Source organism: Saccostrea echinata, unplaced genomic scaffold (genome assembly GCF_033153115.1).
Source record: "Saccostrea echinata isolate AGI-Se365-2 ecotype Australia unplaced genomic scaffold, CSIRO_AGI_Sech_v1 ptg000005l, whole genome shotgun sequence".
Classification (NCBI taxonomy): Eukaryota; Metazoa; Mollusca; class Bivalvia; order Ostreida; family Ostreidae; genus Saccostrea; species Saccostrea echinata.
The window spans coordinates 4509332-4525729 of NW_026889754.1; positions in this window are offsets into that span (position 1 = coordinate 4509332).

Here is a 16398-nt window from a genome sequence, read left to right on the forward strand (position 1 = left end):
CAGGTTAAGACTTTTGGAGCAGATCTCATTTCCAAGTAACTATAAGCCCTATATTGACCAATTGCATGGATGATACATCTAAGGATGCACACTACTGGACTTTGCTTCGGATGCTGGATTTGACTTACATTTTCCGGATGAGTGACCAGGTTAAAATTTTTGGAGCAGATGTCATTTCCAAGTAACTATAAGCCCTCTTGACTAAACTTGCATGGATGATACATCTAAGGATGCACACTACTGGACTTGCTTCGGATGCTGGATTTGACTTACATTTTCCGGATGAGTGACCAGGTTAAAGTTTTTGGAGCAGATCTCATTTCCAAGTAACTATAAGGCCTATCTGAACCAAACTTGCATGGATGATGCATGAAGGGACGAACAATCTCAAACTTGCTTCGGATGCTGGATTTAACTTACATTTTTTGAACGAGTGACTAGTTTTAAGCTTTCAGATAAGTCTATTCCCAAGTAACTGCAAGCCCTATCAGACCAAAATTGCCTAAATGTTGGATCTAGAGATGCACACCCCTAGATTGTTAGTTTAGTGTGGGCATTTGCCTTACTTAAAGACAACATTCGTTGAGGTGAGCTCTGTAATCTCTGATTACATATGTTTTATCGACTTGGGTCAGTCGCGGCCGAGATTCTAACTCACGATCTCCCGATCACGGAGCGAGCGCTCTACCGACTGAGCTACCGTGAACTTTTTTCATGATTTTGGATCAACCCACTCTTTTACAATTAGGAATGAAAATTATTCAGATCGAGAGATGCACTGTTAAACTATTTGTATATATTCACATTTTTTTAAAATGTCAAAACCAAGTACTGGTTTGCGTACATGAACAAACTGGGGTGGGGAATGGGAAGGGGAAACGGGGGGGGGGATATTAACCCCACTTCTGACTTGTCATCATTATTTACTCTTCTCACAACATACATGAACATGTACATGTTTATTAGTCAACAGGTATAGACTTTTGGTCATATGTCTAGATCTCCCTTGAATCAGGAATGTTGATATAAACATTTTAAGATTGATTAAGGTCTTGCATCTTAAAATTGTGGTTGAATTAGCTATACTAGTTTAGCTTTATTTTGATACTCAAAACACCTTGATTAGCTATTTATATAAATTTATCATACTATTTTCTGAAATGTGCAGTTCTTTTTTCAACGTGGATAAAAGTCATACTATGGTGACATGGAATACATTTTCAGCTTTGAACTATTCTGAAAGCAATGCATGAAAATGCATGAAAAAACACTGCTTTTCAAATATTATAGCTCTTTTTTTAGGACTTGTGATCTAACATAAGTTTTCGGCTCACTTTAGCTTTTCTGATCACATTTTGTCTGTCGTCCGTCTGTCCGTCTGTAGACTTTTTCACATTTTTTATTTCTTCTCTAAAACCACAGGGCTAATTTCAACCAACCTTGCCATAAAGCATCCTTTGAGTAAAGGGGATTCAAGTTTGTTCAAATGAAGGGCCACACCCTCTTTCAAGGAGAAATAATTAAGAATTGGTGAAAAATTGTTGGTATCAGAACCACTGGGCCAAAAGCGTTAAAACTTATATGTAACGTTCTTTACATAATGTAAATATAAGTTTGTTCAGATCAAGAACCCCTGGGGTAGGGTGGGACAACATTGGGGGATCCAAAGTTTTACGTAGAAATATGCAGGGAAAAAATTTCATAAATCTTCTTCTCAAGAACAGCAAGGGCATTATTAGTCATATTGATAAGGAAAAATCCTCAGATAGTGTAGATTCAAGTTTTTTTTCAAATCATGATCCCCAGAGGTAGGGTGGGGCCATAATAAGGGATCAAAGTTTTACATAGAAATAAAGGGCAAAAAATCTTCAAAATTCTTTTTAAGAACAACAAGACCATAATTAGTCATATTAATATGAAAACTTCTCAAGTAGTGTAGACTCAAGTTTGTACAAATCATGACCCCATGGTAGGGTGGGGCCACTTTGTGGGATCAAAGCTTTACATAGGATTATATATAAAGGCAAAAATCTTCTTATTGACAAGAACAGCAAAGTCATGATTAGTCATATTAATATGAAAGCATCCTCAGGTAGTGTATATAGATTAAATTTTGTTGACATCTTGAATCCCTCCCAGGGGGGTTAGATGAGGCAATTGAGGGGTATTTTCTCTCTTTCAGACATCTACATGGGCCAAAAAATTAAATGGAATAATATTAGAAATTTTTTTTTTGTTATGCCCCGCCATGAATAGGGCCGGGGCATATAGAGTTTGTCATGTCCGTCTTCCGTCCTTCCGTCTGTCCTTTCGTCGTGCTTTGCATTTAGCTCAGTTTAAAGCTCAGTGTCAAAGACACTATTCAAGATATTTTGACAAACTTCATATTCTGATACATATTGATGAAAGCTATCAACTGCATCAGCATGTTTGGAATTTGACTTTTCCTTTGACCTTGACCTCACTATTCTTAAATTAGTGTTTCGCTCAGTTTTAAATAAATCATTCAAGAAATTTTTATCAAACTTAATATGCTGGTACGTATTAGTGAGAGCTATTCTACTGCATAAAAAAATTTGACCTTGCACTTTCCTGTGACCTTGGCCTCACTTTTCTTTAATTTTCATATTGCTTACATTTAAAGAAACCATTTTAAGATATTTTTATGTAAGCTTATGTACTTATACATTAGTTGATGAGAATTTTTCATCTATATCCAATATTTTAGATCTCAATCTTAATTTCAAAGAAACTATTCAAGATATTTTCATCAAATTTCATACACTAATATAATTTTTTGTGTTGCATTCCTAATAACACTCGGTGGGGCATTCATGTCCTATGGACATATTTCTAGATTAATTGATCAACCTCTTTAGGATTTTATACTGTGTAATTCATATTGCAGCTAGAATGACATCTCTCCCAGATATGTGAAAAAATAAGTGTACAATCATGGCTTTGATGAAAATCTTATTACAAAAAGACACAGCCAGAATTTTTTTTTATGATTTGTTACAAATGTCACAGGAAACACCTATTAGAATAAAAATTCAAAAAACATTATTGCACATTTACTGGACACCATCAACCAAACCATCTCCCAAAAGATGATTAGGCTACTGTGTAAAATGTAAGAGGAGTTCAGGGAACCAGGGGCTTTTTGCATTAAAAAAATCATTTTTTGACCCCCAGAGTGAAAATGAAAATTCTGAAACTTTATTGCACATCTACAGGACACCACCAACCATCTCCCAGAAGATGATTAGGCTACTGTGTAAAATGTAAGAGGAGTTTGAGGAAGAAGAAAGTGTGTAAGATGGACGGACGGACATGAGTAACAACAATATACCCGAACTTTCTTTAGAAAGCGAGGGTATAAAAAAGTGCCTTAAATTATGTTAAAACATCTAAATACAATTCAAAATATGTGTATAAATAAGGAGATATAACACCTTATATGTTGATAAGCCAATAAAATATAAGACAATATACAAGTTATAAAATAACAAGTGCAGAGGCCTTTACGCTTTCGTAGAAAACTGTACGCTTTACAAGAAAAGAATTGTTGATAAGAAAACGGTGCATTTTGAAATTGAAAAAGTATCAAAAATTGTTGGCCTTGCTTAAAATTATACAAATTAAACATCGTCTTTATTGTAGTCTCTCTACGGAAAAAATATCAAGATGTCTTCATATAAAAGGAATATATATAATAAATGGAGTTAAAGGATAATTAGTTTTCTTTCACTTTTTCCTATGAGTAAAGGCAACACTTGGAATTACTGATTTTCATTATATAATCAGAAAAGTGCGAGAATTTAGAAGTATATATATATATATATTTATTTCAAGCGAAACCAAGAACTTAGCAGCATATCGTTTGTACGGGCACTTAGCTGCATCATCGGCTTTTTAAATTAAATTAATAACTTAACTTAATAATCTAAAACAACTATAATGTTTTTAAAAAAAAACCATGTAAACAAGTAGTTTATCGGCGAAAAACAATACTTTTTTATGAAAAGCATTACTATAACGGCGAAGTAAAAAATAATTGTTTCTAAAGAAATTAACAAAAATGAATGGTAGTGTTTAGTTAGAAAATAAGTGAGTTAACCTTCATCCTTTTAATAAAAAAAAAATGATGTAGATAAGAGACCGGTGCATTTATAACACTGAAAAAGTATAAAAAATTGTTAACCTTTCTTAAAATTATATAATTTAAACTTCGTCTTTATTGTCGTCTCTTTGCGGAAAAATATGACAAGATGTCATAAATAAAAATAATATGTTACATAATAAATGGAAGAAAGAGATAATTAATTTCTTTTTCTCACTTTTTTACTACTAAAAGTAAAATCTCAGACAACACTCACGAATGATTGATCCTCATTATAATCAAAAACGTGCGAGAAATTAGATGTATATATATTTACTTAACCGAAACCTAGCACTTAGCGGCATTTCGTCTGTATAAGCACTTGGCGGTAACATCGCCTTTTTCAATAAAATTAATAACTCAACGTAATAATCAAAACCAACTATAATTTTATAAAAGGCATGTAAACAAGTTGTATATCAGCGAACAACAATACTTTTTTATGAACTACATTACTATAACGATGAAGTAAAAAAGATTTTTTTCTACAGAAATTAAAAAAAAAATGAATGGAAGAGTTTAATTCGAAAATAAATAAGGAAACCTTCACACTTTTCAAAAAAAAAAAAAAAAAAAAAAAAAAAAAAAACAATAATAATGTTGATGATAGAACGGTGCATTTATAATATTAAAAGAGCATAAAAAATGATTGGCCTTGCTAAATTGATACAATTAAAACTTCGATTTTATTGTCGTCTCTCTACGGAGAAAATGTCAAGAAGTCTTCAAATTAAAAGAATATGTTACATAATAAGTTGAGTTGAAGGATAACTGATTTTTTTCTCACTTTTTTTAATAAGTAAAGGTAAAAGCTAAGACAATACTCACGAATGATTGATCCTCATTATAATCCGAAAAATGAGAGAATATAGAAGTATATATTTTTATTTAACCGCAACCAAGCACTTAGCGGCATATCTTCTGCACAGGCACTCGGTGGCAATATCACCTTTTACAATTAAATTAATAACTCAACTTAATAATCAAAACCAACTATAATTTAAAAAAGGCATGTAAACAAGTTGTATATCAGCCAAGAACAATACTTTTTTATGAATAGCATCACTATTACGGCGATGTAATAAATAATTGTTTCTTTAAAAAAAAGAAAGCAGAAAATGAATTGAAGAGTTTAGTTAAAAAATAAATGAGTAAATCTGTACGATTTCAAGGAAAATAATGTTGATAAGAAAACAGTGCATTTATAAAATTGAAAAAGTATCATAAATTGCTGGCCTTGCTTAAAATCATACAAATTAAACAACGTCTTTATTGTCGTCTCTCTATAGAGAAAATGTCAGGATGTCTTCAAATTAAAAGAATATGTTACATAATAAGTTGAGTCGAAGGATAATTGATTTTTTCACTTTGTTCAGTAATTAAAGTTGAAAGATAAGACAACACCCACGAATGATTGATTCTCATTTAATATGAAAAGTTCGAAAATTTAGAAGATATAATTATTTTAATTTAACAGAAACCAAGCACTTAGCGGCATATCCTCTGTATAGGCACTTGGCGGCAACATCGCCTTTTACAATTAAATTAATAACTCAACTTAATAATAAAAAACAACTATACTGTTTTAAAAGAGGCATGTAAACAAGTGATATATCTGCGCAGAACAGTACTTTTTTATGAATAGCATCACTTTAACGGCAATATAATAAATAATTGTTTCTACATGTAAAACAAAATTAACAAAAAAAGAATTGAAGAGTTTAGTTAGAAAATAAATGAGTAATTCTGTAGGATTTTCAAGGAAAATAATGCTGATAAGAAAACGGTGCGTTTATAAAATTGAAAAAAATCATAAATTGCTGGCTTTGCTTAAAATTATTCAAATGAAACAAGGTCTTTATTGTCTTCTCTCTACAGAGAAAATGTCAATATGTCTTCAAATAAAAAGAATATGTTACAAAATAAGTTGAGTTGAAGGTTAATTGATTTTTTCACATAATTCAGTAATTAAAGGTGAAAGCTAAAACAACACTCACAAATGATAGATTCTCTTTATAATCTGAAAAGTTCGAGAATTTAGAAGTATATATTTTTATTTAACCGAAACAAAACACTTAACAGCATATCGGTTGTATAGGCACTTGGCGGCAACATCGCCTTTTGCAATGAAATTAATAACTCAACTTAATAATCAAGAACAGCTATAATGTTTTAAAAGAGGCATGTAAACAAGTGGTATATCAGCGCAGAACAGTACTTTTTTTATGAATAGCATCACTTTTACGGCGATGTAATAAATAATTGTTTCTAAAGAAAAATTAACAAAAAAAGAATTGAAGAGTTTAGTTAGAAAATAAATGAGTAATTCTGTAGGATTTTCAAGGAAAATAATGTTGATAAGAAAACGGTGCATTTTTAAAATTGAAAAGTATCATAAATTGCTGGACTTGCTTAAAATTATACAAATTAAAAAAAAACGTCTTTATTGCCGTTTCTCTACTGAGAAAATGTCAAGATGTCTTCAAATAAAAAGAATATGTTACATAACAGGATGAGTTGAAGGATAACTGAGTTCATCACTTGATTCAGTATGTAAAGGTGAAAGCTAAGACAACACTCACGATGGTTGATTCTCATTATAATCCGAAAAGTGCGAGAATTTAGAAGTATATATTTTTATTTCACCGAAACCAAGCACTTAGCGGCATATCGTCTGTATAGGCACTTGGCGGCAACATCGGCTTTTCAATTAAATTTATAACTTGATAATCAAAACCAACTATAATGTTTTGAAAAATCCATGTAAACAAGTTGTATATCAGCCAAGAGCAATACTTTTTTTATGAATAGCATCACTATAACGGCGATGTTATAAATAATTGAAAAGGAAAATAAACAAAATATGAATGCAAGAGTTTAGTTAGAAAATAAATGAGTAATTCTGTAGGATTTTCAAGGGAAATAATGCTGATAAGAAAACGGTGCATTTAAAAAATTGAAAAGTATCATAAATTGCTGGCCTTGCTTAAAATCATACAAATTAAAGGACGTCTTTATTGTCGTCCCTCTACGGAGAAAATGTCAATATGTCTTCATATAAAAAAGAATATGTTACATGATAAATTGAGTTGAAGGATAATTGATTTTTTAATATAATTTAGTAAGTAAATGTAAAAGGTAAGACAACTTTCAAGAATGATTGATTTTTATTATAATCCGAAAAGTGCGAGAATTTAGAAGTATATATTTTTATTTCACCGAAACCAAGCACTTAGCGGCATATCGTCTGTATAGACACTTGGCGGCAACATCGGCTTTTCAATTAAATTTATAGCTTGATAATCAAAACCAACTATAATGTTTTGAAAAATCCATGTAAACAAGTTGTATATCAGCCAAAAACAATACTTTTTTATGAATAGCATCACTATAACGGCGATGTTATAAATAATTGAAAAGGAAAATAAACAAAATATGAATGGAAGAGTTTAGTTAGAAAATAAATGAGTAATTCTGTAGGATTTTCAAGGGAAATAATGCTGATAAGAAAACGTTGCATTTAAAAAATTGAAAAGTATCATAAATTGCTGGCCTTGCTTAAAATCATACAAATTAAAGGACGTCTTTATTGTCGTCCCTCTACGGAGAAAATGTCAAGATGTCTTCATATAAAAAAGAATATGTTACATGATAAATTGAGTTGAAGGATAATTGATTTTTTAATATAATTTAGTAAGTAAATGTAAAAGGTAAGACAACTTTCAAGAATGATTGATTTTTATTATAATCCGAAAAGTGCGAGAATTTAGAAGTATATATTTTTATTTCACCGAAACCAAGCACTTAGCGGCATATCGTCTGTATAGACACTTGGCGGCAACATCGGCTTTTCAATTAAATTTATAACTTGATAATCAAAACCAACTATAATGTTTTGAAAAATCCATGTAAACAAGTTGTATATCAGCCAAAAACAATACTTTTTTATGAATAGCATCACTATAACGGCGATGTTATAAATAATTGAAAAGGAAAATAAACAAAATATGAATGGAAGAGTTTAGTTAGAAAATAAATAAGTAATTCTGTAGGATTTTCAAGGGAAATAATGCTGATAAGAAAACGGTGCATTTATAAAATTGAAAAGTATCATAAATTGCTGGCCTTGCTTAAAATCATACAAATTAAAGGACGTCTTTATTGTCGTCCCTCTACGGAGAAAATGTCAAGATGTCTTCATATAAAAAAGAATATGTTACATGATAAATTGAGTTGAAGGATAACTGAGTTCATAACTTGATACAGTATTTAAATGGGAAAGCTAAGACAACACTCACGATGATTGATTCTCATTATAATCCGAAAAGTGCGAGAATTTAGAAGTATATATTTTTATTTCACCGAAACCAAGCACTTAGCAGCATATCGTCTGTATAGACACTTGGCGGCAACATCTGCTTTACAATTAAATTTATAACTTGATAATCAAAACCAACTATAATGTTTTGAAAAATCCATGTAAACAAGTTGTATATCAGCCAAGAACAATACTTTTTTTTATGAATAGCATCACTATAACGGCGATGTTATAAATAATTGAAAAAAAAAATAACAAAATATGAATGGAAGAGTTTAGTTAGAAAATAAATGAGTAATTCTGTAGGATTTCCAAGGAAAATAATGCTGATAAGAAAACGGTGCATTTATAAAATTGAAAAGTATCATAAATTGCTGGCCTTGCTTAAAATCATACAAATTAAAGGACGTCTTTATTGTCGTCCCTCTACGGAGAAAATGTCAAGATGTCTTCATATAAAAAGAATATGTTACATAATAAGATGAGTTGAAGGATAACTGAGTTCATCGCTTGATTCAGTATTTAAAGGGGAAAGCTAAGACAACACTCACGATGATTGATTCTCATTATAATCCGAAAAGTGCGAGAATTTAGAAGTATATATTTTTATTTCACCGAAACCAAGCACTTAGCGGCATATCGTCTGTATAGACACTTGGCGGCAACATCGGCTTTTCAATTAAATTTATAACTTGATAATCAAAACCAACTATAATGTTTTGAAAAATCCATGTAAACAAGTTGTATATCAGCCAAGAACAATACTTTTTTTTATGAATAGCATCACTATAACGGCGATGTTATAAACAAATTGAAAAAAAAAATTAACAAAAAATAAATGGAAGAGTTTAGTTAGAAAATAAATGAGTAATTCTGTTGGATTTTCAAGGAAAATAATGCTGATAAGAAAACGGTGCATTTATAAAATTGAAAAGTATCATAAATTGCTGGCCTTGCTTAAAATCATACAAATTAAAGGACGTCTTTATTGTCGTCCCTCTACGGAGAAAATGTCAATATGTCTTCATATAAAAAAGAATATGTTACATGATAAATTGAGTTGAAGGATAATTGATTTTTTAATATAATTTAGTAAGTAAATGTAAAAGGTAAGACAACTTTCAAGAATGATTGATTTTTATTATAATCCGAAAAGTGCGAGAATTTAGAAGTATATATTTTTATTTCACCGAAACCAAGCACTTAGCGGCATATCGTCTGTATAGACACTTGGCGGAAACATCGGCTTTTCAATTAAATTTATAACTTGATAATCAAAACCAACTATAATGTTTTGAAAAATCCATGTAAACAAGTTGTATATCAGCCAAAAACAATACTTTTTTATGAATAGCATCACTATAACGGCGATGTTATAAATAATTGAAAAGGAAAATAAACAAAATATGAATGGAAGAGTTTAGTTAGAAAATAAATAAGTAATTCTGTAGGATTTTCAAGGGAAATAATGCTGATAAGAAAACGGTGCATTTATAAAATTGAAAAGTATCATAAATTGCTGGCCTTGCTTAAAATCATACAAATTAAAGGACGTCTTTATTGTCGTCCCTCTACGGAGAAAATGTCAAGATGTCTTCATATAAAAAAGAATATGTTACATGATAAATTGAGTTGAAGGATAACTGAGTTCATAACTTGATACAGTATTTAAATGTAAAAGGTAAGACAACTTTCAAGAATGATTGATTTTTATTATAATCCGAAAAGTGCGAGAATTTAGAAGTATATATTTTTATTTCACCGAAACCAAGCACTTAGCAGCATATCGTCTGTATAGACACTTGGCGGCAACATCTGCTTTACAATTAAATTTATAACTTGATAATCAAAACCAACTATAATGTTTTGAAAAATCCATGTAAACAAGTTGTATATCAGCCAAGAACAATACTTTTTTTTATGAATAGCATCACTATAACGGCGATGTTATAAATAATTGAAAAAAAAAATAACAAAATATGAATGGAAGAGTTTAGTTAGAAAATAAATGAGTAATTCTGTAGGATTTCCAAGGAAAATAATGCTGATAAGAAAACGGTGCATTTATAAAATTGAAAAGTATCATAAATTGCTGGCCTTGCTTAAAATCATACAAATTAAAGGACGTCTTTATTGTCGTCCCTCTACGGAGAAAATGTCAAGATGTCTTCATATAAAAAGAATATGTTACATAATAAGATGAGTTGAAGGATAACTGAGTTCATCGCTTGATTCAGTATTTAAAGGGGAAAGCTAAGACAACACTCACGATGATTGATTCTCATTATAATCCGAAAAGTGCGAGAATTTAGAAGTATATATTTTTATTTCACCGAAACCAAGCACTTAGCGGCATATCGTCTGTATAGACACTTGGCGGCAACATCGGCTTTTCAATTAAATTTATAACTTGATATTCAAAACCAACTATAATGTTTTGAAAAATCCATGTAAACAAGTTGTATATCAGCCAAGAACAATACTTTTTTTTATGAATAGCATCACTATAACGGCGATGTTATAAACAAATTGAAAAAAAAAATTAACAAAAAATAAATGGAAGAGTTTAGTTAGAAAATAAATGAGTAATTCTGTTGGATTTTCAAGGAAAATAATGCTGATAAGAAAACGGTGCATTTATAAAATTGAAAAGTATCATAAATTGCTGGCCTTGCTTAAAATCATACAAATTAAAGGACGTCTTTATTGTCGTCCCTCTACGGAGAAAATGTCAATATGTCTTCATATAAAAAAGAATATGTTACATGATAAATTGAGTTGAAGGATAATTGATTTTTTAATATAATTTAGTAAGTAAATGTAAAAGGTAAGACAACTTTCAAGAATGATTGATTTTTATTATAATCCGAAAAGTGCGAGAATTTAGAAGTATATATTTTTATTTCACCGAAACCAAGCACTTAGCGGCATATCGTCTGTATAGACACTTGGCGGCAACATCGGCTTTTCAATTAAATTTATAACTTGATAATCAAAACCAACTATAATGTTTTGAAAAATCCATGTAAACAAGTTGTATATCAGCCAAGAACAATACTTTTTTTTATGAATAGCATCACTATAACGGCGATGTTATAAATAATTGAAAGAAAAAAATAACAAAATATGAATGGAAGAGTTTAGTTAGAAAATAAATGAGTAATTCTGTAGGATTTCCAAGGAAAATAATGCTGATAAGAAAACGGTGCATTTATAAAATTGAAAAGTATCATAAATTGCTGGCCTTGCTTAAAATCATACAAATTAAAGGACGTCTTTATTGTCGTCCCTCTACGGAGAAAATGTCAAGATGTCTTCATATAAAAGGAATATGTCACATAATAAGATGAGTTGAAGGATAACTGAGTTCATCTCTTGATTCAGTATTTAAAGGGGAAAGCTAAGACAACACTCACGATGATTGATTCTCATTATAATCCGAAAAGTGCGAGAATTTAGAAGTATATATTTTTATTTCACCGAAACCAAGCACTTAGCGGCATATCGTCTGTATAGGCACTTGGCGGCAACATCGGCTTTTCAATTAAATTTATAACTTGATAATCAAAACCAACTATAATGTTTTGAAAAATCCATGTAAACAAGTTGTATATCAGCCAAGAACAATACTTTTTTTTATGAATAGCATCACTATAACGGCGATGTTATAAATAATTGAAAAAAAAAAAAAAATAACAAAATATGAATGGAAGAGTTTAGTTAGAAAATAAATGAGTAATTCTGTAGGATTTCCAAGGAAAATAATGCTGATAAGAAAACGGTGCATTTATAAAATTGAAAAGTATCATAAATTGCTGGCCTTGCTTAAAATCATACAAATTAAAGGACGTCTTTATTGTCGTCCCTCTACGGAGAAAATGTCAAGATGTCTTCATATAAAAAGAATATGTTACATAATAAGATGAGTTGAAGGATAACTGAGTTCATAACTTGATTCAGTATTCAAAGGGGAAAGCTAAGACAACACTCACGATGATTGATTCTCATTATAATCCGAAAAGTGCGAGAATTTAGAAGTATATATTTTTATTTCACCGAAACAAAGCACTTAGCGGCATATCGTCTGTATAGACACTTGGCGGCAACATCGGCTTTTCAATTAAATTTATAACTTGATAATCAAAACCAACTATAATGTTTTGAAAAATCCATGTAAACAAGTTGTATATCAGCCAAAAACAATACTTTTTTATGAATAGCATCACTATAACGGCGATGTTATAAATAATTGAAAAGGAAAATAAACAAAATATGAATGCAAGAGTTTAGTTAGAAAATAAATGAGTAATTCTGTAGGATTTTCAAGGGAAATAATGATGATAAGAAAACGGTGCATTTATAAAATTGAAAAGTATCATAAATTGCTGGCCTTGCTTAAAATCATACAAATTAAAGGACGTCTTTATTGTCGTCCCTCTACGGAGAAAATTTCAAGATGTCTTCATATAAAAAAGAATATGTTACATGATAAATTGAGTTGAAGGATAACTGAGTTCATAACTTGATACAGTATTTAAAGGGGAAAGCTAAGACAACACTCACGATGATTGATTCTCATTATAATCCGAAAAGTGCGAGAATTTAGAAGTATATATTTTTATTTCACCGAAACCAAGCACTTAGCGGCATATCGTCTGTATAGACACTTGGCGGCAACATCGGCTTTTCAATTAAATTTATAACTTGATAATCAAAACCAACTATAATGTTTTGAAAAATCCATGTAAACAAGTTGTATATCAGCCAAGAACAATACTTTTTTTTATGAATAGCATCACTATAACGGCGATGTTATAAATAATTGAAAAAAAAAATAACAAAATATGAATGGAAGAGTTTAGTTAGAAAATAAATGAGTAATTCTGTAGGATTTCCAAGGAAAATAATGCTGATAAGAAAACGGTGCATTTATAAAATTGAAAAGTATCATAAATTGCTGGCCTTGCTTAAAATCATACAAATTAAAGGACGTCTTTATTGTCGTCCCTCTACGGAGAAAATGTCAAGATGTCTTCATATAAAAAAGAATATGTTACATGATAAATTGAGTTGAAGGATAACTGAGTTCATAACTTGATACAGTATTTAAAGGGGAAAGCTAAGACAACACTCACGATGATTGATTCTCATTATAATCCGAAAAGTGCGAGAATTTAGAAGTATATATTTTTATTTCACCGAAACCAAGCACTTAGCGGCATATCGTCTGTATAGACACTTGGCGGCAACATCGGCTTTTCAATTAAATTTATAACTTGATAATCAAAACCAACTATAATGTTTTGAAAAATCCATGTAAACAAGTTGTATATCAGCCAAGAACAATACTTTTTTTTATGAATAGCATCACTATAACGGCGATGTTATAAATAATTGAAAGAAAAAAATAACAAAATATGAATGGAAGAGTTTAGTTAGAAAATAAATGAGTAATTCTGTAGGATTTCCAAGGAAAATAATGCTGATAAGAAAACGGTGCATTTATAAAATTGAAAAGTATCATAAATTGCTGGCCTTGCTTAAAATCATACAAATTAAAGGACGTCTTTATTGTCGTCCCTCTACGGAGAAAATGTCAAGATGTCTTCATATAAAAGGAATATGTCACATAATAAGATGAGTTGAAGGATAACTGAGTTCATCTCTTGATTCAGTATTTAAAGGGGAAAGCTAAGACAACACTCACGATGATTGATTCTCATTATAATCCGAAAAGTGCGAGAATTTAGAAGTATATATTTTTATTTCACCGAAACCAAGCACTTAGCGGCATTTCGTCTGTATAGGCACTTGGCGGCAACATCGGCTTTTCAATTAAATTTATAACTTGATAATCAAAACCAACTATAATGTTTTGAAAAATCCATGTAAACAAGTTGTATATCAGCCAAGAACAATACTTTTTTTTATGAATAGCATCACTATAACGGCGATGTTATAAATAATTGAAAAAAAAAAAAAAATAACAAAATATGAATGGAAGAGTTTAGTTAGAAAATAAATGAGTAATTCTGTAGGATTTCCAAGGAAAATAATGCTGATAAGAAAACGGTGCATTTATAAAATTGAAAAGTATCATAAATTGCTGGCCTTGCTTAAAATCATACAAATTAAAGGACGTCTTTATTGTCGTCCCTCTACGGAGAAAATGTCAAGATGTCTTCATATAAAAAGAATATGTTACATAATAAGATGAGTTGAAGGATAACTGAGTTCATAACTTGATTCAGTATTCAAAGGGGAAAGCTAAGACAACACTCACGATGATTGATTCTCATTATAATCCGAAAAGTGCGAGAATTTAGAAGTATATATTTTTATTTCACCGAAACAAAGCACTTAGCGGCATATCGTCTGTATAGACACTTGGCGGCAACATCGGCTTTTCAATTAAATTTATAACTTGATAATCAAAACCAACTATAATGTTTTGAAAAATCCATGTAAACAAGTTGTATATCAGCCAAAAACAATACTTTTTTATGAATAGCATCACTATAACGGCGATGTTATAAATAATTGAAAAGGAAAATAAACAAAATATGAATGCAAGAGTTTAGTTAGAAAATAAATGAGTAATTCTGTAGGATTTTCAAGGGAAATAATGCTGATAAGAAAACGGTGCATTTATAAAATTGAAAAGTATCATAAATTGCTGGCCTTGCTTAAAATCATACAAATTAAAGGACGTCTTTATTGTCGTCCCTCTACGGAGAAAATTTCAAGATGTCTTCATATAAAAAAGAATATGTTACATGATAAATTGAGTTGAAGGATAACTGAGTTCATAACTTGATACAGTATTTAAAGGGGAAAGCTAAGACAACACTCACGATGATTGATTCTCATTATAATCCGAAAAGTGCGAGAATTTAGAAGTATATATTTTTATTTCACCGAAACCAAGCACTTAGCGGCATATCGTCTGTATAGACACTTGGCGGCAACATCGGCTTTTCAATTAAATTTATAACTTGATAATCAAAACCAACTATAATGTTTTGAAAAATCCATGTAAACAAGTTGTATATCAGCCAAGAACAATACTTTTTTTTTATGAATAGCATCACTATAACGGCGATGTTATAAATAATTGAAAAAAAAAATAACAAAATATGAATGGAAGAGTTTAGTTAGAAAATAAATGAGTAATTCTGTAGGATTTCCAAGGAAAATAATGCTGATAAGAAAACGGTGCATTTATAAAATTGAAAAGTATCATAAATTGCTGGCCTTGCTTAAAATCATACAAATTAAAGGACGTCTTTATTGTCGTCCCTCTACGGAGAAAATGTCAAGATGTCTTCATATAAAAAAGAATATGTTACATGATAAATTGAGTTGAAGGATAACTGAGTTCATAACTTGATACAGTATTTAAAGGGGAAAGCTAAGACAACACTCACGATGATTGATTCTCATTATAATCCGAAAAGTGCGAGAATTTAGAAGTATATATTTTTATTTCACCGAAACCAAGCACTTAGCGGCATATCGTCTGTATAGACACTTGGCGGCAACATCGGCTTTTCAATTAAATTTATAACTTGATAATCAAAACCAACTATAATGTTTTGAAAAATCCATGTAAACAAGTTGTATATCAGCCAAGAACAATACTTTTTTTTATGAATAGCATCACTATAACTGCGATGTTATAAATAATTGGAAAAAAAAATAACAAAATATGAATGGAAGAGTTTAGTTAGAAAATAAATGAGTAATTCTGTAGGATTTCCAAGGAAAATAATGCTGATAAGAAAACGGTGCATTTATAAAATAGAAAAGTATCATAAATTGCTGGCCTTGCTTAAAATCATACAAATTAAAGGACGTCTTTATTGTCGTCCCTCTACGGAGAAAATGTCAATATTTCTTCATATAAAAAGAATATGTT